This window comes from Symphalangus syndactylus, chromosome X (assembly GCF_028878055.3).
Source record: "Symphalangus syndactylus isolate Jambi chromosome X, NHGRI_mSymSyn1-v2.1_pri, whole genome shotgun sequence".
NCBI lineage: Eukaryota > Metazoa > Chordata > Mammalia > Primates > Hylobatidae > Symphalangus > Symphalangus syndactylus.
Genome location: NC_072447.2, coordinates 153,120,370 through 153,141,345, shown reverse-complemented (window position 1 = coordinate 153,141,345; position 20,976 = coordinate 153,120,370). Strand labels below are relative to the sequence as shown.

Here is a 20,976-nt window from a genome sequence, read left to right as displayed (position 1 = left end):
GAAATGGTACGACAAGGCCTTGGCTAATCAGGATGGTCCAGGCAGGGTGGTTCTGGGCAGCAGATTTAAGTGTACATACTGTTATGCAGTTAACTGCAGGGTTAACTTGTACCCCTTTGAAATGATTTGCACTGAAAATAATTTGAGTAATGCTATCTTCCCTTATAGACTTTTCCATGAAGCAGACATTTCAAATTAAGGTACAGCCCTCCCAGCACAGGGGGCTGGGATTGGTCACTTGAATCTGTGGAGGCAGATATAAAACCTCTTTCACTGCACCCTTTTTCCAGACTTAGGAACTGTTTTTCCTTTTCTGTTGAATATGAAAAACAACAATACACAAACCTGAAGCACACATAACTAAAAACATTAAAAAATGCATGCCATTTTAACGCTTATGTTAAAAATCTAAAAGCAGCAGAACTAGAAAATAATTTTGATCTCTGCCTCATAGGGCCTTTGTAAGCAAAATGTAAACACCACGGAGAGCTCTATTTCCCATCGTCACCTGAGTTGAGATCAATGGCTCTGAGTTGTTTTTCTGAACTTTTGTGTATACAAACAAAACAGCGACAAAGGTATGCAGCCTTTGTCTTTTGATGAGCCTTAATGTGGTCTATGACTCTGTGTTGGCATTTACGTTAAGTTCAATCATGCTCTTTCTCTGGAAAGATGCTGCTTATGGAAACATACTGAGACTTAAAACTTGACTTCTCCCTTCTTGACATCCACGTTGGTAAAGAATTATTGGCTAAGTCTCCAAAAGCAATTGCAACAAAAACAAAAATTGGCAAGTGGGACCTAATTAAACTAAAGAGCTTCTGCACAGCGAAAGAAACTCTCAACAGAGTAAACAGACAACCTACAGAATGGGAGAAAATATTCACAAACTATACATCCAATAAAGGTCTAATATCCAAAATCTATTAGGAAATTAATTCAATAAGCAATAAACAATATCCCATTAAAAATGGGCAAAAGTTATAAACAGACATTTCTCAAAAGACATACAAGTGGCCAAAAAACATGAAGAATTCTCATCATCACTAATCATCAAAGAAAGGCAAATCAAAGCAATTAGATACCATCTCATACCAGTCAGAATGGCCATTATTCAAAAGTCAAATAATAGCAGAAGCTAGTGAGGCTGTAGAGAAAAGGAAACACACACACTCTTGGTGGGAACAAAAATTAGTTCTGCCAGTTTGGAAAGCAGTTTGGAGATTTCTTAAGGAACTTAAAAATAGAGCTACCATTTGACCCAGCAATCTCATTAGTGGGTATCTATGCAAAAGAAAACAAATCATTCTACCAAAAGGACACACGCAGCCCTATGTTCATCACAGCACTATTCCCAATAGTAAAGACATGAAATCAACCTATGTGCTCGTCAATCATCAACGGTGGATTGGATAAAGACAATGTGTTATATATACAACATGAAATACTATGCATCCATAAAAAAGAATGAAATCATGTTTTCTGCAGCAACATGGATGCAGCTGGAGACCATAATTCTAAGAAATTAATGCAGGAACAGAAAACCAAATACTGTATGTTCTCACTTATAAGTAGGAGCAAAACATTGTGTAGTCATGGACATGAAGATGGAAACAATAGACAATATGGATTACTAGAGGGAGGACGGAGGAAGGGGGGCATGGGTTGATAAACTATTGGGTGCTATGCTCACTACCCAAGTGAAAGGAAACATAACCCAAACGACAGCATCACACAATATACCCATGTAACAAACCTGTACTTGTATCCCATGTATCTAAAATAAAATTAGAAGTTATAAAGAAAAAAAAAAAAAAACTTGACTTCTAAAGTTTGTCAGAGAACAAGCAGCCTCTCCGTTCAGAATTCCAGGTCTTTCTAAGGTAGTTGCCTTACTTAGAAGTCTGTTTTGAAAAAGATGCCAAATCTCTTTGGCAGTGGTGCTCAATACTATCAGACCCAAAACTCCCTTTTTATAAAACAAATTTCTGTAAAGTCCCCTTTGCTAGGCTGAAATGAAAACCATGGATATCATCAATCTAAACATGATAAAAAATCAATATACTGTACTAACTCCAATATAAAGGAGAAATAAAAGGACAGTGATTTATAATAAAATAATGTATTTTTCAATGAATTACACCATAACCAAAACATACCCCCATTTCCAATTTGGCCTCTAGGGGGAGTGTCACCCCCGCCCCCCCATGAGAACCATTCACAGAGTTCTGTACCTGGAGTGCCAGTAAATGCAGGATTTACTATAAACTTATTCTGATTTTTTGCATTAAAGTAGCTTGGATTGTAGGCCACCTAGGAGGCAAAAAAATGAAACATACCTTGAGACGTCCTCAACCAAATCACTGTGAACAAAGATAAATGTTCATATTCCAGCCATTTTGAGACCAGGTACACCATCGATTTAACACATATATTTGCTTATTGGGGGGAAGAAGTGCTCAACTCACATGAAAATAAACTATGGTCTGCAAAAGCAGAAGTTTGGTTCATTTTTATACATTTTCCTTTGAACAAGGGACTGACAAACTTTCCGTGTAAAGGGCCAGATACCCAGACATTTCTGTTGCAACTACTCAGTACTGCGTTGTAGCACTGAAGCAGCAATATGTAAATAAATGATGGGCTATATTCCAATAAAATTTTATTTACAAAAACAGGCTGTCACGCCCTGCATTAAGCTATTAAAATAATTCCCATGTGAACTGTCTTCAGCCAAAGTACATAATAATCATATTCTCTTGAACTAAAAAAACAAGCTATTAACCCCACCATTGAGAGCTGGTCAAAATGCCACTATGCCCACCTACAAAACAGTGTGATACAGTTGAAAAAAAGGAAGGGATTCTGTATTCAGACCAATTTGTGTTTCAGATCCCAATTCTGTCACTTAATTACTGCAGTTTCCAGTCTGTAAAATGGGCGTGATACCAGCCCTCACGGTGCTGTCAGGAGGAACAGGTAAAATTAGAGCACAGCAGATGGCACAACAAAGATGCTCAAATACCAGTTCCCTTCCTCCTACCAGAGATGCTTTATGCTTTTTTTTTTTTTGAGAGACAGTGTCTCACTCTGTCGCCCAGGCTGGAGTGCAGTGGCACCACCTCAGCTCACTGTAACCTCTGCCTCCTGGGTTTGAGTGATTCTCCTGCCTCAGCCTCCCGAGTAGCTGGGATTACAGATGTGCGCCACCATGCCCAGATAATTTTTGTATTTTTAGTAGCGACAGGATTTCATCATGTTGGCCAGGCTGGTCTCAAACCCCTGACCTCAAGTGATCCGCCCACATCAGCCTCCTCCCGTGGTGCTAGGATTACAGGCATGAGCCACCACACCCAGCCCAATGAACTCTTAAGTCACTCCCCAAACTGGTGCTAATATGTTAGGCTGGTTGTCCACAAAATATACCATATCCTTGATTGCCTAACCATTCTGCACACAGGTTTTCTAAGATGATCAATCTAATCTTGCCAAGACTCTAATCAGCCTTACAGTAGTTTACCTTCAAATATGCCTCCTTCCATTAAAAAAACACTTGACTCCTAGCCCAGGGAAACTTTCTGTGAAATCCTTAACATACAGATCTTGTCTCATTACTTTCTCTTCAGGCTCAGGTATCTAAAAATAGGCTAGAAATCTAACTATATTTACTCCAAAAAAGGATCCCCCAAGTAAGTGGCTTACTGTCCACATAGACACATGTAACAGATACATTAGAGCTTCTCGATTTGTCTTGGTCACCTCAAATCTTAGGGCTACAGTATATTTGGTTTGATGATTCCTCTTTGAAAATTATAAGATGCTATATAGTATTTCATTTAAAATCTCACTCTCTGTATAATTTTGATATTTACAATTCATTTTAAACATGATGATATACCTACCCCTATTTCTTTAAATGTTGCAAAGACCTTTGGCTTAAAATAATATAATTCAGACCCAGTGGAGAATGCATTTTGAATCATTTTTTCCAGTGGCTAGTGATGGATTTGGGCTGATCTCTTCACCCTATTTCCTGGTCCCCTCACGACAAATGGCACATCTTCAAGACAGCTGATTGGCTTTAGTGGCATGAGCTGTGGCCATGGAACAGGGTAACTTTAGAAATTCTTCGTAAATTCAAAGTGATATGGTAAGTAAACTATTAGAAAAGTCAACTACTATCAGGTTATCTGTTTTTAATGTACAAAGGCTACACAGCAATACTGCACACATTTAAACAGATCATTAAACTCACCAATGGATTTTTTAACAAATACCTGCCAGTAAACAAAGTTTTAAAATAGGAACAAGATCAAGTTCCCGTGCATCTGCCAATTTCAAAACTCATGAACCCAGCTGATGTGCTCAATGAAAAAAACTGTATTTTATTGAACTATTTTCCCCTGTGAGAACTATTCACAAAAAGTACATTTTAAATTTATAAGTAAACAGTAGCTTATTTAGCAAAAGTTAAAACAGTAATTGTTGAAGAATAAAAACGTATAAATGGTTATAACTATGATAGTAACAAAGGTGCCAGATCAAAACATCTCCTTACTTTCCAAGAACCTTCTCAGGTCTGGGCTAAAGGACCCCAAAGAAAAGCCCAGGCATTGGGCATTACTGATGAAGATTCTTCCAAGCAGAATCAGTAGTGGAGGAGGGGGAGAAAACGGAACTCTAGAGTGGATGTGCACAGTATCTAGAAAACTGAAGAGAGGAGAAAAGGTTGGAGAAAACCTGCCATTTGAAACAATTCCTCTAGGTACTCTCATTTGAAGGCAGAAGCAGGGGCTTCGTTGGCATCTGCTTTGTTGTCATTTACCTGCTTCAAAACATAGAAAGCTTTTCCTGACCTCCCCCCCCATATACACACGCACACACTCTCTCTTTCTCTCTCCACTTCTCTGTACACCATACATATTTCTAATATGGTCAGCCCTCCACATCCAGGAGTTCCACATCTAGGGATTCAACCAACTGCGGATCAAAAATATTTGGGAAGAAACACAAAAATAACAGTATGACAAAAAATAATACAAATACAAATAATACAAATAGAAAAATACTTCAAATACTAATTTTTATTTGTATTTACATAGCATTTCCATTGTATTAGGTATTATAAGTAATCTATAGAGGACTGCAAGTCCACAGGAGGATATGCAAGGTTATATGCAAATACTATGCCATTTTATATCAAGGACTTGGGCATCCAAGGATTTTGGTATCCTCGGGGGTCCTGGAACCAGTTTCCCGCAAATACCAAGGGACGACCGTATTTCATTTCTCACCCTGTACTTATGCCTTGACATTGTGTGTGTCCCGTCTCTTAGATTTCTAAAACTTCCTAAGGCCATGGACCATGCTTTCCATGCTGGAACCAGCACAAAGCACAGTGTGGGTACTCAGTATTCAGTGAAGAAACAAATGTAGTATCACCCTCATAAACTTTCATGACTTTGGAGAAGTTAGTCATCAGCCATTAAAGGTACTCCAACCTACCTCCCTAGGGCTGATTTTTAGGTTTATAATTCCCTTGCATATCTTTAAAATTTTCCACATATGTATACATCCCTAAATAATATGATTTTCCATGTTTCTGAAGTTTTATGTAAATGGAATCATTATATATTCTTCTGTCACTTGCTTTTCTCACATAGTGTTATTGAGAGAGTCATAAATGTTGATGCATATAGTTGTGTTCCACTCATTTTCACAGCTGCATAGCAGTCCACTGCTTTGCACTTGGTTTTTCCATTCTCCTCCCAGTGATCATATGAGCTGTTTCCAGGTTTCACTTATAAACAGTGCCGTTGTCTCCCATTCCCAGCATGCATGTAAGAACTGTATTTTTGTGCCAGATTTTCATATATATATATATATATTTGCTGCCAGATCAGGTATGGGAAATATATATTTAAATATATAAATTATAAATTATATAAATTATATTTAAATATATATTTATATTTATATATTTAAATCAAAGTATCTGGAGAGGATGGATAATAGATGAAAACATAGGCAAATCCACCGTTTGAAATGAAATCCCAAGCTTGTCAACACTCTAATTCAAGCAGATGGGCAGTGTATTGGTGTCCTGGGGCTGCTGTAAACAAGTCCCACAAACTGGATGGCCTAAAAGAACAGAAATAAATTCTCTCACAGTTCTGGAGGCCAAAGTCCAAAATCAAGGTGTCGGCTAGGCCATGTGCCGTGCCGTCTGGAGCCTCTAGGGGAGAATGCTTCCTTGCCTCTCCCTAGCTTCTGGTGGTGGCTGCAATCCTTGGCATTCCTTGGCTTGCAGCTTCACCACTCCAATCTCTGCCTGTAGTCACATGGCTTTCTCCCTGTGTGTCTGTGTTTTCACATGGTGCTTTCCTCTTTCATAAGGACCCCAGTCATGCTGGATGAGGAGTCCACCCTACTCCAGTGCTGCATGACCTCATCTTAACTAACTACAACTGCAATAACAAACAAGACCACAGTCTGAGGAAATAGGGACTAGGGCTTCAGTATATCTTTTTGGGGGACACAATTCAACCCATAATAGGCAGGAGGTTGGCTACAGAAATTAACAATCTACAGAATGGTCATGTCAACATATGGTTACATTCAGAACAATTTTATTTGTCAATCTACCCATAAGCATTCAATGAACACCTATTAAATTAACCAGTACTGAAATAATAATACGGTTTTTTAGAAGAAATAATGAAATGACAAGCCAATCATTCTGAGATACTCCTAACTCAGCATATATCATTATTTAATTTTGTTTCCAAAGAGTTCACAATCAGTAACTATATAGTGGGCAACTACTCTGGACCACAATGGAGATTTCCCCCTCCCCTCAACAAAAAAAAATTGAGATATGTCTTCAAGGAGCTAAAAACTGAGTTGGGAAGATGACAAACAAATGTTTAGATAACAATAAAGACAATGAATATGTATAAAAAAGGTTAAATAGTAATAAAGACAATAACAGAGGTGATACAATTAAAGCAAAACAGAGTATCTGCTTATGCTAATGATCACTGCTTTCATTTACTGATCATCTACTACCTGTCAGACATTGTTCTAATCACAGATTAAGTCATTTAATCCCCACCAAAACCTTAAAAGGCAACTAGGTATTACTATCATCATATGACAACTGACAAACACAAGGAACAGGAAGGTTAAACAATTTGTCCGCTAATAACTGTCAAAGGTGGAACTGAAATCCAGGCAATCTGACCGGCCCTCTCATCCACTAACAGATAGATACCTGTTATTCTGTCACAGATGATCATATTAAAATGAGGACATCATGCCTCCTGCTTGCACAGCTGGATAAAAAAATCTTTTCAGAATTTCATCCATGTGATAAAATCTGATGGTCACAAAGAAGAACCCTAGACTTCACTTCTTTAAAGATGAGTCAATAGGCTTTTTCCCCTGAAATCCATGTCTGTGAGTCACTGAAACAGTACAACCCTTGATTGTCTACTGAAATATTTATTTGTATCCACTTAGCCTTTATTAAAACTATCTTTTAAAAGGAGAAAGTTTTTATTACTAGTGCACAAAATACCCCATGAGGTGCAACTATGATGTAATGAGGCATTTGTTAAAAAGCCTGTCAGATCATATATAGCTGAGTTATTCTTCAAAGTAGTCCCCTTTGATGGTGTACACAAATTCCAGCAATGTGGCCACTGTTCAAAGTATTCTTTGAATTATTCTTTTGAAACTGCCTTTGGAATTTAAAGCTACATAAGGTACCATCTCATGAACTTTAACCATATCTCAATTTTTAAACCAAAACCAATGCTCCACACAGCACCGGTGCCCATTCTATATATTAATAGAGGTGATACAAAATGATTTCGGCCTACAGCCTTTGAGGATATTTTTTTAAAGGTGCCATGGTCTCTGAAGTCAATCCAAAGAAGAGTTCCAAAATACATTGAATAATTTGGATTTGGAACTTCCTGACTTTCCTCTACATGGGGCTTTTGGAACGCTGCCTACATTTCTTTTGATTGTTGAAAATGTTGGGCTTTATACATCTTAATTAGTCCTAATTTGCAAGAGCAGGTTGACCTTAAAGGTTAGCAGAGATAAGCAGTAGGAGTGGTAGCTTGCCCAACAGGCAGTTTGCCATAGTAGAGAAGGAGTATGCAAAGGGAATCCCCAAAGATGGCTTAATTAGGATCCAGGGAGAATCAGAAGGAGAAAGACTTGCCATGACCTAGAGAGTATGGACAATAGTTATCTTCATACTTGGAGCAGTTACTTCTTCCAGCCACAAATACAAACAACCACCTATCCTTGTTACAGAAGAAGGTGAAAGGACTGAACGTACATATTTTTATAACTTGGCACTATTGGCAGAGAAGGTTTCATAGATGGGGAAGAAATAACCTTAAAAAAAAGGCAGAAATAAAAAAGGCAAGAAGATGAAGAAGAACCAAAACCAGTGTTAAAAGAATGGCAAGGAAAGAGAGGATGAAGAAATTCCAGTTCTAAAATAATGATACATGTGAATCTCGCAGAGAAGTTCTATGTCTTTTGAAGGAGCAGTATAATGTTGCTCCACAAAGAATTCCCAAGCTCCAGATGGAAATTCTGTTATCGACACTAGGAGGAAAAGCTGGGTAGTGGTGGTTAAGAATGGGTATAAATGTGGTGATATGTATAGTCAGTAAGACTATTCATGAGGTGTGCTATCTTCCTGAAGATTGTATCTGAGACGTGGCTTCTATTAACGTAATTCAACATCTATCCATGATTTTTAAAAACACCCTCAGGAAATCAGGAATTGTCAAGGGCACCTATGAAAAAAAAACCTTCAGCTGACATCACACTTAGTGAGAAAGCATTTCTTCTTTCACCAATAAGAGTGGGAACAAGGCAAGGACGGTCACTCTTATCACTTGTATTTAACATCTTTTAGAGCTTCTAGCAAGTTCAAAACATATAACATATTGGAAAGAAGAAGTAAAACTGTATTTACAGACAACATAATCATGTATGCAAAAAAATCCTAAGAATACACAAAAAAACTACTAGAATAAGTAAATTTAGTAAGGCTGCATAAAACACAAAGCCAATATAAAAATTAATTATATTTGTATTGTTAGCAATGAACATATGAACACTGAAATATAAAAATACTGGCCCAGTGCTGTGGTTCATGCCTGTAATCTCAGTACTTTGGGAGGCTGAGGCAGGAGGACTACTTGAGCCCAGGAATTTGAGACCAGCCTGGGCAATACAGCAAGACCCTATCTCTACAAAACATCAAAAAAAAAAAATTAGCTGGGCATGGGGGCATGCACCTGTAGTCTTCAGCTACTCGAGAGGCTGAGGAGGGAGGATCACTTTAGCCCAGGAGGTTGAGGCTACAGTGAGCCACCATCATGCCACTGCACTCCAGCTTAGGTAACAGAACAAGACCCTGTCTCAAAAAACTTTATTTTCAAAAAGTCATTTGCAATACCAAAAAAAAAATGAAATATTTAGGGAAACACTGAACAAAATACGTACAACAATCACACACTGAAAACTACAAAACACTGCTGAGAGAAATTAAAGACCTAAATACAAGGAGAAATATTGCATGCTTGGGCCAGGTGTGGTGGCTCACGCCTGTAATCCCAGCACTTTGGGAGGCCGAGGTGGGCAGATCACCTGAGGTCAGGAGTTCAAGACCAGCCTGACCAACATGGAGAAACTCCTTCTCTACTAAAAATACAAAATTAGCTGGGTGTGGTGGCGGGTGCCTGTAATCCCTGCTACTCAGGAGGCTGAGGCGGGAGAATCACTTGAACCCAGGAGGCGGAGGTTGCAGTGAGCTGAGATCACACCGTTGCACTCCAGCCTGGGCAATAAAAGCGAAACTCCATCTCAGAACAAAAATATATAGATAGATAGATAGACAGACAGATAGATATAGATATATAGATATATATCACATGCTCAAGGATCAAAGACTCCTAATTGTCATGATGCCAATATTGATCTACAAAGTCAATGAAATCCCTATCAAAATCCCAACAGGCTTGGACAAGATGATTCCAAAATTTGTACGGAAAGGCAAGCGACCAAGAATACTCAAAACAATCTTGAAAAGAAAAAAAAAAAAAGTTGGCCGGGCGCGGTGGCTCACGCTTGTAATCCCAGCACTTTGGGAGGCCGAGGCGGGCGGATCACGAGGTCAGGAGATCGAGACCACGGTGAAACCCCGTCTCTACTAAAAATACAAAAAATTAGCCGGGCGCGGTGGCGGGCGCCTGTAGTCCCAGCTACTCGGAGAGGCTGAGGCAGGAGAATGGCGTGAACCCGGGAGGCGGAGCTTGCAGTGAGCCGAGATCGCGCCACTGCACTCTAGCCTGGGCGACAGAGCGAGACTCCGTCTCAAAAAAAAAAAAAAAAGAAAAAAAAAAAGTTGCAGTACTTCCACTACCTGATCCCCAGACTTATTATAATGCCTCAGTAATCAAGACACTGTAGTACTGGTATAAGGATAGACATACAGATCAATGCAACAGAACAGAGACTATAATTAGGCCCTTCTTTTTGAGGTCCTAGCAATGGTCAATCGATTTTCAACAAAATTACCAAAATGTGTGGGCCTTTTCCCACAAATGCTGCTGGAACAGTTTGATGTCCATATGGAAAAATAAATGAATCTTTACCCTTACTTCACAAAATATACAAAATTAACTTGAAATGGAACATAGACATACTAGTTTTATATTGCTGAATAACAAACTTAGCAGCCATGAACAGCACACATTTATCATCTCACAGTTTCTGTGGGTCAGGTGTCCAGGCACAGCTTAGCTGGGTCCTGCTCAGGGTCTCACAAAGTTGCAATCAAGGTAATGGCCAGGCTGCATTCTCATCTGGAGGCTCAACTGGGGAAAATCTGCTTCCAAGCTCATTCAGAGTGTTGGCAGAACTCATTTCTTTTAGGCTGCATGGGTGAGGGCCCTGGCTTTTTGCTAAGCAGCTTTTAGTTCCTAGAGACCACCTGCAGTTCCTTTCTATGTGGCCTTCCTCAGTGTGGCTGCTCACATCAACAAGTCAGCAAAGAGAATCTCACCTCAGGGAGGACCCAGACCTTTTAAGGGTTTTGTGCTGATTAATTCAGGCCTACCCAGGATAACCTCTCTTTTGATTAATTCAAAATCTACTGGTTGTGACCTTAATTATATCTGTAGAATCCCTACGCTTTTTCCATATTCTAGTCTATATTCTAGAAGCAAGTCACAGGTCCTGCTCACACTCAAGGGAAGGGGGATCACACAGGTATAAACACCAGGGGTTGGAAAGATCTGTCTGCCAAAACAGATCTAAACATAAGAGCAGGACTAAAAAAGTTCTGGAAGGAACACAGGGGAAAATTTGTGTGAACTTAGGTTAAGTAAAGATATCTTAAAACACAAAAGCTCAAACCATAAGAGGGGAAAAAGTAAATAGGACTTCATCAAAATTAAAAATCCTTGCTCTTGCACAGGCACAGTTAAGAAAATGAAAGGCAAACCACAGTTTGAGAGAACATGCTTGCAAATCACATATCTGATGAAGTACTTGTATCCAGAATATAAAAAGAACCCTCACAACTTCAGACAGACAATCCAATTTAATAAGAAATGGGCACAAGATTTCAGCAAATACTTCACCAAAGAAGATAAACTTAATGGCCAACAAGCACATAAAGACATGCTCACTATTACTAGTCACTAGGAATTTGTAAGTTAAAAATACAACGAGACACCATTATATACCCAGTCAAATGGCTAACATTTTAAAGGCAGACAAAGCCAGCAGGAATGCAAAATGGCACAATGGCATGGCCACTTTGGAAAACAGTTTGACAGTTCCTTGTAAAGTTAAACATACACTAAACATATGGCCCAGCAATGCCACACCTAAGCATTTACACGAAGCAAATAAAAACATGAGTCCACACAAATACTTGTATGTGAATGTTCATGGCAGTTTTTCAAAATGGCCAAAAACTGAATCAACTCAAATGATCAACTACTGAATGAATAAATTACATTATAACCGTACTATGGAATACTACTCAGCAACAGAAAGTCAGGAACTGCTGATACATGCAACAACACAAAAATGAATATAAAAAGCAGTATGCTAAGTGAAAGAATAGCCACAAAAATACCACATAAGCCTATCCTTGACAAATTTCAAAGAACTACGAGTGTTCACATCATATTCTTTCACCATAATGCAGTTAAGTTGTAAATCAGTTTTAAAAATACATAGAAAATACATTTCTAAGTAAAAATGTACTTCTAAACAGCTCACAGGTGAATGAAATCATAATAGAAAATAGAACATATCACAACTAAATAATCATGAAAATACTATGTTTTGAAACATCCAAACAGCAGAATAAATCTAAAGAAAGGAGGAGAAAATGAAGAATGATTCCTGGTATATTCTAAGTGAAAAGGGCAAGAGGCTGAATAGTGTATGAAATATGTTTTTGTGCAAGAAAAGGGGAAAATATATGTACGTGCTTGCTCAAATTTGCAAAAGATACTTAGAAGAACAAACCAATAAAACTGATAATCTACGGGGGGAAAGGAAACAGAATACCTGGTCAGAGATAGGGGTGAAAGCAAGACTTTTCTGAATATACCTTGACATAAATTTGACTTTAAAATCATATAAAGTTTTTACTCGTTAAAAATTAATCAAAAAAGCGGGGGGAAAGCCCTAAAATGGAAACAAATGAACATAATTATATTATCAAGTTGGTGCCATAACCACAACTGACAAACCTCTGGTTAGACTAATGAAGAAAAACAGAGGGCACAAACAATAGTAGGATGCAGGAATACAAAGACAAACACAGCTATAGATTTGGCAGACATTTGCTAGTAGTTTAAAATCTTCCAGGCCCAGGCAGCTGTATATCCAAGTTCTAGCAACATTCAGGGAACCAGTAACTCCAATCTTGTACAAACTTCCAGAGAACAGAAAAAGGGGATACCTCAACTCACTTTATAAGGCTAGCATGATACTCAACTAGACCAAGACAGCACAGGAAAACTAATACCAAATCTTATGTATATAAGATGTAAAAATCCTAAAGAAAGTATTAGGAATCAAACCCAGCAGTAAGAAAGAACTTGGCCCTGTTGAGTTTATCCCAGCAATACAAACTTAGTTAATGCTACAAAGTTATATTAGAAAATCCCTTAAAATAGCCTACCACATGAACAAGCTCAAGGAGGGAAAACACAGCTTCTCCCTCACGCCTGTAATCCTAAGCACTTTGGGAGGCTGAGGCGGGAGAGCTGCTTGAGGCCAGGAGTTTGAGACCAGCCTGGGTAACACAGTAAGAAGCCCTCTCTACAAAAACACAAACCAAAAACCTATCTCCATAAAGGAAGAAAAGGGGTTTGATAAAACTCAACATCCACTTATGACCGAAAAGAATGTACACTAGAAGTGCCCCTACACAAAACCTAAAGTAAACATAATACTTTACGGTGAAACATTGAAAGCAAGAGCCTTCTCAAGTAAAGCTCTTGGGCCCCACCCCAGACCTACTGAATCAGAAACTCCAGGCATGACGCCAGGAATTTGTAGTTTTGTAAAAACCCCTCAGGTGATTATGATGTGGCTTGCTGCTCTGAGTGGGAGCCACGGAGCAACACTGTTGGCATCACCTGGGAGCTTGATGGAAATGAGAAGAAAAAGCTCTCCGGGCCCATCCCGGAACCACTGAGTCAGAATGTTTCAACTCGAAGTCCAGGTGATTCATAAGGCAATGAAGTTGAGAAGTGTTCCTGGTAGTGCTGCACGCTGAGACCACTTTTTAAAAATGCAAATGTCAGAGTCTCAGCCCAGATCAATTAAGTTCGAATATCTGTGGGCGATGCCCAGGGCAGCAAGTATGTAAAACTCCCCAAGTGATTCTAACGAGCAGCAGGAAAGGCAATCCCCCGGTCCGTGGTATTCCCTCTAAGGGGAAACTTCTGTTTAGGGACTCTGCACCCTCTCTGAACAAGCCAGAGAAGAAAGAGGCATTCCTCGAGTTCTTTGAAGTTCCCCCCAAGAAAGAAGACTGCATTTCATACATATACCAATGGTGCCTTTTTAATATGGCTTACAAAACTAAAAACTGAAACCGAGAAAAAACCCTGTAGTCATGAGAGCTGCAGGAAGTTGCAGCGCAGGCTGCAAACCCAGAAGTCAGACTTGCCTGGGTTCAAATCCTGATATTGCTGCTTCCTAAACGCTTCAGCTTAGACCTAACCTCTCTGAAACTCAGTGGGGATCTTACAGTTTTTACCTCAAAGCGATGCTGTGAGGATTCATATGAGACCTGATGTAAAAGCACTGAGCTAAGGACTTGGCAAAGATTACACCTAATGTTAATGTAAGTTATGACTGAGGCGACTATTTAAGCATTGACAGTGAATCTGCTGAAATCCTCAGCAAATCAAGACCAAATGTATCTCTCCAGAGCTGTAGCTCCTGAACACTTGAAATGTGGCCAATCCAAACTGAGATGGGCTATAATGTAAAATATACACCTGATTGACAATTTAGTACCAAAAAGGAAAAACGTGTCATTATGTCAATGACACATTGAAATATTTCGCATATGCTGTGTTAAATATATTAAAATTGATTTCACCTGCTTCTTTACTTGTTCAATGTGGCTACTAGAAAATTTTAAATTACACATTCTCTATTGGCTAGCGCTATCTTAAAGGACTGGGAAGCCAGGATATGAGCTGGTACTATTAGACTATTTCCGAACTTTAGTTTACTGCAGAATCACCTGGGGGCCTCATTAAAATTCACATTCAGCTTAAGGAGTCGGTGGCAGGTCTCAGTGGGTGAGGATGGGGCTTGAAATTCTGCCTGTCTCACCAGCTCCCAGGGAGCAAGGGCAATCTCCATCAATAAGAAAAACCTGTTTCATGGCATAGGCGTAATGGGAATCTCTGGGGAGATTATTAGAGATGATATGGTGAAGGAAGGACATGTCCAGCAGAGAGTTAGACTCAGCTTCAACTTTGAAAGAATCAGTTCTCTCTCCAAGCAAGGGATTCAAAGAGGTAGGGGCCAGCACCAACGGTCAGTCCTCCCTTTGTGAGGGCAGTAGGGACCTGTGCTTTCTCTCCCAGATCCAGAACCACTGACATGGGCAAGGAATACCTCAGAACCAGGAAACTCAAAATGGAATACTGGCTGGGGTTTCTCATATCCTCCTAGTCACATAACCCGTGTTAACCGCAGCGCCCTCCTGGGGTCTCACTGAAACCAAGTGCAAACTTTCCTTCTTACTGTTATCCACAAACAGTACTGACACGCAGGTATATTTCATGTCATGGCCAAGTGTCACTGCTGTGCAGGCAGGTACATTTCTTATTTCAGTAAAACAGCTTGGGCCAATTCCAGGCCTGCTGGATTCCAGCATAGTACCTATTCTCCTAAATCCCCACCTAAGTCATCTCAGGGCCATAAAGCAATTTAAAAGTCATACAAGGGAATTTAAAGCACCACCACCTGATGCTAAGAATCTACCTTATAACCCACCTCTGCCTCTACATCTCCCAAGAAGGGGAAAGGATAACTGATGTAGCAATCCATTACATTCCAAGCAAAAGGCTCTGGGAAATAAACAATGCTTCCTTTTCACAAAAAAGTTCAAGGACATGCTATCGAAATATAACAATTATCACATGCTAAAGAAAGGGCATCGCTGTGTGTTGTCAGGGTTTGGAGGCAAGGGGATAAGAGCTGAATGAGTTACAAACAACTTTTATTTTTACTTTCAATTATTCCCCCTTCAACTTCCCACCCCAAACATACTAGCAAGGAAAGCAAAAACTAACCTGTACTCAAACTGCTCATGCCAAGAGTTCAGAAATCAAGAAGCTGAGAAGAAAAGGGTGGCAAGACAATGACTGATTCAAAGAACTTTCTCATTTGCTATTTGACCACGGCAAGAAAGGTTAAGCATGAGCTCCATTTCATCTGGCAGACAGGGAGCAAGATCTCTAGACATGCAACAGAATTGGTTACAATGATCATGTGTGAACAATTCTAAGCTGGCGTCCTTTGTCTAGTTCAAGTTAAATAATGTTTACTAAATGTCTACTGTGTGTATAGGACCATCTGAGGTTTCAGACAATCAGAAAAAGTATCTCCAACCTCAGCCCTTTTTATTACAAGCACAGAAAATGAAAAACATACTGAAATATGTAGGAGTTACCTATTAAGACAAACAGTCAAGAAACAGCAATGCTAAACTAATACAAGTACATGAAATTCATTGCAAAGTGCAACTTACAGAGACATTTCAAGATACTGAGAAACAACTTTAACGAGAAAAGGCTACTCAGGCGCCCGCCCTGCCACTCAGGTGCCCGCCCTGTTCCAGCAAGGAGGATGGTACAGACCTGGGGAGCTATCAACGATCTCTTCCCCAGAGCCTGGATCGCTTTTTATTCTAACCCCAGAAGCACAAGCATCCAGTCTAGTATGGACTCAGGAGCTGCGGTCAGGTCTCGGTTGGAAAAGAGAAAGTCTTCCGTTCTGAGACACTTGGGAGAGAGGCAAGCAACATTCCCTGAGGCTGAGCTTGCCTTGCTGTCACCCTGTGATTGTTGCTTATACACTACTACCATTTTAGGAATACATAAAACGAAAACTTGTTATGGTATACCAGTGACATCAGGCCCCTATGAAAGAGGCAATATAAATACCTGCATATTTTAATGATGACAGAAGAGGGAGATTGAGGCAGAGAGGCCACACCTACAGCCACAGGGAAGATAGTCCAAGAACAGGAAGGACAACTGCCCTCTTATATCAGTTCTCCAAATAGCAACTGCTTATACAACACATTCATGCAATAATAATAATGCTGCACACTTTACAAAGGGCTCTGATGCACATTTGATTCTCTGAAGAACTCTGGAAACTTGGCAGGGCAGGTTTTATTAGCTCTATCTTACACATGGAAGAGCCACTAGCAGCAAGGTTAAATGACTTGTCCAGTGACACAGAGTTAAGGAAGAGAACTGGGACCTGAACTCAGCTTCTGGAATCCAAATGCAGGAAGCTTTCTACCACCTCACACAAACAAAAGGCTCATTTACCATAGTTCCTCTGGTAGAAATAGAAAGCACTAGTAGTACACAATGCCAATTATCTAAAGAGATGCCTCCACATTCTTAAAAAGAAAAAGATGAGACTGTCGTGGTACTCACAGTGGAAAAATACACTGCAAAGATTTCCAATGAAAAACCTTCCCCCAACTACAGGATGACAACTGGACCTAACTCAGTAACTCCTACTGGGTCTCCTGATACACTCTCACTTTCACGGCAGATGAACTAGGAGGGCTCTCTTGCTCTATTATTGTTTGTAGCAACAAAATGTGGCCTCAAGAAATTTCCAAGTCCAAATGGTAAAGGGAATATAGCACTGCAAGAACTGAGGACACTGCTGCCAGCGTCGCCTGGAACCAAAAGCTCATGCCAACAAGGAAATGCAGAGAAATGTCGAGAAAAGCAAGCTACTGGATTCCAAAAGTGTATTAAGACATAGCTAGGATAATGTTTTTTCTTAAAAACAAAAGAGTTCCATATCATTCAAGTCAATAACAGCTTTTCTTTAGTGTCTACTAGATGCAAGACACTTTTCCAAGCACTTAACATAAGATTATTCACTCAGTCCCTCCAGCAACCCTTTGAGAAAGGTACTATTATTATTTTCATTTGACAGATAAGGAAACTAAAGCACAGAGGTAAGTACCTTGCCTGAAGTCACACAGATAATATTAGGTCCAGGATTCAAATTGGGGCAGGCTGCCCAATCCAGAGTCAAAATCTTGTAGGCAAATGACGGTCCCTATCCCCCCCATCTGCCAAAAAGGAAATAAAGAACTAGAAAACTAGAAAATAATGAAAGCAGAACTTCAAAGAGGTCGAAAACAGGAAAGGAAAATTACTAAAGAATGAAAACAATCTATTATTCTGTAACAAAATCGAATAAACTTTAGAAATGAGAAACTCCAGCCTTTGAAATCCTCTGGTTACCCCTTTCAAATGTCACCTATTAATCGTTGAAGAGTCTCCACTTTTCTCTTTATTTTGGAGCCCTCAATAAGAGCAAGAACCATGTGTTTTCAGTGGTTTCTAAGTAACTACATTTTGTTAATCTGCCTCTCATTTTGGAACAAAAAATATTAAAGCATTTTTTGTAACTTTAATTATTTTTCAGACCTGTAAAAGTTTAAAATTTTGCTTTGAAGCCATTGAACATACAGCATATGAGAGAACTTAGAAGGTATTAAACAGATGAACTTTTACAGTCAACTCTCATTAATGCCATTTTATTAGTGAGCACTCTTGTTCCTAAGAATTTGAGTGCTTCTTTTCTCTTGAGCTATTTCAAAATGAACTAGTTTCTTTACAAACCACACAACACAAGGACTGATGATCATTTCAGATAAGAGGTTCACAGTACAAACCATTGCACAGGAAGAGAAACCCTTGTGCAAGGTAGCCTGAGAGTCCAGCAGACACTGGCATGAAATCAACAACCAATACTGACCTCAGCAGAGCTTTCTGTAGCTACAGTGAGCTATCTAACTATGAAAACAGCAAAAGATTTGAAAAATACCTCTCTAGGTATTTGAAATCACTTACTGTTTGCATGTAAGAGGGGGGTAAACGTGAGTAAAAATGAGGCTGGGATGAGCTTACCATCTAAAAGACACTCATTGGAGAAATGATGACTCCAAAAAATCTCTTTGATTCAGAGATTTACTTTTGGATTTATTTCCTTTAATGGAGCAGCAGCTGGCAATCTAAAACTAGAAATTCAAAGTAATGCCCAAGTCATTCTCAATCATGCCAGCCTGTTTTACTGTCATTGTAAGGTTTCAGAGCTCTATTTTTTCTCATAGCGCTCATCTCTGCCAGAAAATATATCATTGTTTACTTTTTATTGTGTGCCTCCCCACATATAAACTCTATAAGGCAGGGACCTCAGCAGTGGGGCTCTTTGCTGTCTTCCCAGTGCCCACCGTTGGCATTCTTGTGTTTGATGAATGAATGAAACCATCGACAACTTAATAAATGTAGTTAGAACTTTAAGTTAAAGAGACCAATCATTTACTAACTACACTAGAATCTACAAGCCCCCGTGAATGTCATCCACCCTCAAGCACCCTGGGAGGCTACTATACACTGGTGCTGCAGGCAGCACCACTGGTTCAAATCTCCCCCATGGTGTGGAATCTCTGAAAAGTAGATTTGATTTTGTGAAGCAGCCAAAAGCCATTCAGAATCAAATCTGGTGAATACATGATAGTGCCCAACATATGTGTTAGATGAAGGCAAACGTGTCTGCAAAGTAACAGGCCTGATTGTCTTATTTGGTTGGTAAACCGATTTTGAAGGAAATTCAAAATGGTCTGCAGTCTAGCAAAATTGCTGGCTCAGTCTCAAGACTCTAAGGTGGTTATTTCACAAGGAATAATACCGAGCTGTGGTAAGAAGAATCCAGACTAGACAGACACCAAGATACCCCCAGAGAGCTGGCTTGTGATATTAGCTTTGCCATTAAGTTGCCCTGAAGCCCAGGACATATTAGTTACCCTCTCTGGGCCTCAGTTCCCCCACCCAGGAAACAAACGAACAATGTAAACTTCAGGGTGCCAGTCAATTCCAAAATGCTATAATTTTATTCTTGTGAAGATCTGGTGTATCTGTTTCAAAACCAGTCGCAACCCACTTCGCCTCAAACGATGAGTGCGTCTATAAAGCTCTAATATAATTTTTGCAGCAGATTCACTTCTTACTTGCTTAGGCAAATACTAAAATTAGTTTTCACTTCCTGAGCGCAGCAAAAGGCAGTTAAGGGAGGCAACCCGGCCACGGGCGCTTGCTCGTGCCTGTGCATACTTCCGACTGCGTATCAGGGAACTAACCGTTCCCTCTAAGATCTTCCCTCAACTGTTGCAAAAGCAGATAAACCTCTCGTGTATGACACAGAAACACTGGCCGAGAGCGGCCATCGAGGCTTCGCGGCCAGGGCCGGGCTGCGGCCGCTCCGCAGGGCCCACCGGGGATGCGGCGGACGCCCGCTCCGTGCGGAGGGCCAAGGCGAGGATCAGCCGCGGAGCGTCGCCGGGGAGGCAGGGCGGACGCCCGGCCCACTCACCGCCCCGGGACGGGGAAGCAAAGTCCAGGCAGTGGCTGAGACGTCCGCCCCCAGCTCCACGGCCAGCCAACTCCTACCCCCGTCCCGACCTTCGCCCGCCGCCGGCCGGCCACCTTGGGCGGGGAGAACGGGAGGAAGCCGGAGGTACCTGCCTGCTGCTCCCTGGCCTCAGCCCTGCCCCGCGGGGACAGCGACGGCGCTTGGGCGAAACCCCCACCCAACCCTGACGGTGCGGCAAGGCCCCGCGCGACCCGCTGGCCCAAGGAGTCCCAACTTCCTCCTCCCAATCCCCTCACCACGGGTCCCCGCAGTGCCCGGCTCCGAGCCAGGCCAGCCGTGAGCGCGCACCCACCTCGGGCTCCGGGCGCCACCGCCGTTGCCAGGCTGCTCGGCTCCCGGGCCCTGCTCCGCCCCCTCTGGGGTCCGCCCCCCCCGGCCTGCCCGCCCCCGGCCACCGCCCGCTGCCCTCCTCCCCGTGCCGGTTGGCAGGACTGCATCACGTGACGGGGCAGGGGGCAGGAAGAGTGCGCCAGGTCGACCCGGGGAGCAGCTCCGAAAGGCGGGGCTCTTCGCCCGAGAGGCTGCTGGGAAGCCCATTTTGAAGGGTCCGGCCCATGGAGGCAGCTGGGAATTGTAGTTCGCAATATGGTGCTGGGGATGGGCGGGGCCAAGATGCCAGGGGCCATCCCTGTAAGGGAAGTTGGACTGGGCGCCGGGCGGAGGCAGCTGGGAAGCGTAGTCCCGGGACCCTTG

General features: G+C 41.1%; 1 protein-coding gene across 3 annotated transcripts in view; it reads right to left on the bottom strand.

Annotated features, from left to right (window-relative positions):
• Positions 1-20,660, bottom strand: part of MTM1 (myotubularin 1) — a 104,367-nt gene extending 83,707 nt beyond the window's left edge. Inside the window, exon 1 of one of the 3 annotated variants that reach the window (XM_055269276.2) lies at positions 20,576-20,660. The gene's annotated coding sequence lies outside the window, so the exon portion shown is untranslated. The remainder of the gene's footprint in view (positions 1-20,575) is intronic. The other 2 variants (XM_055269281.2, XM_055269283.1) reach the window with 2 other exon arrangements.
• Positions 20,661-20,976: the final 316 nt, after the last annotated feature.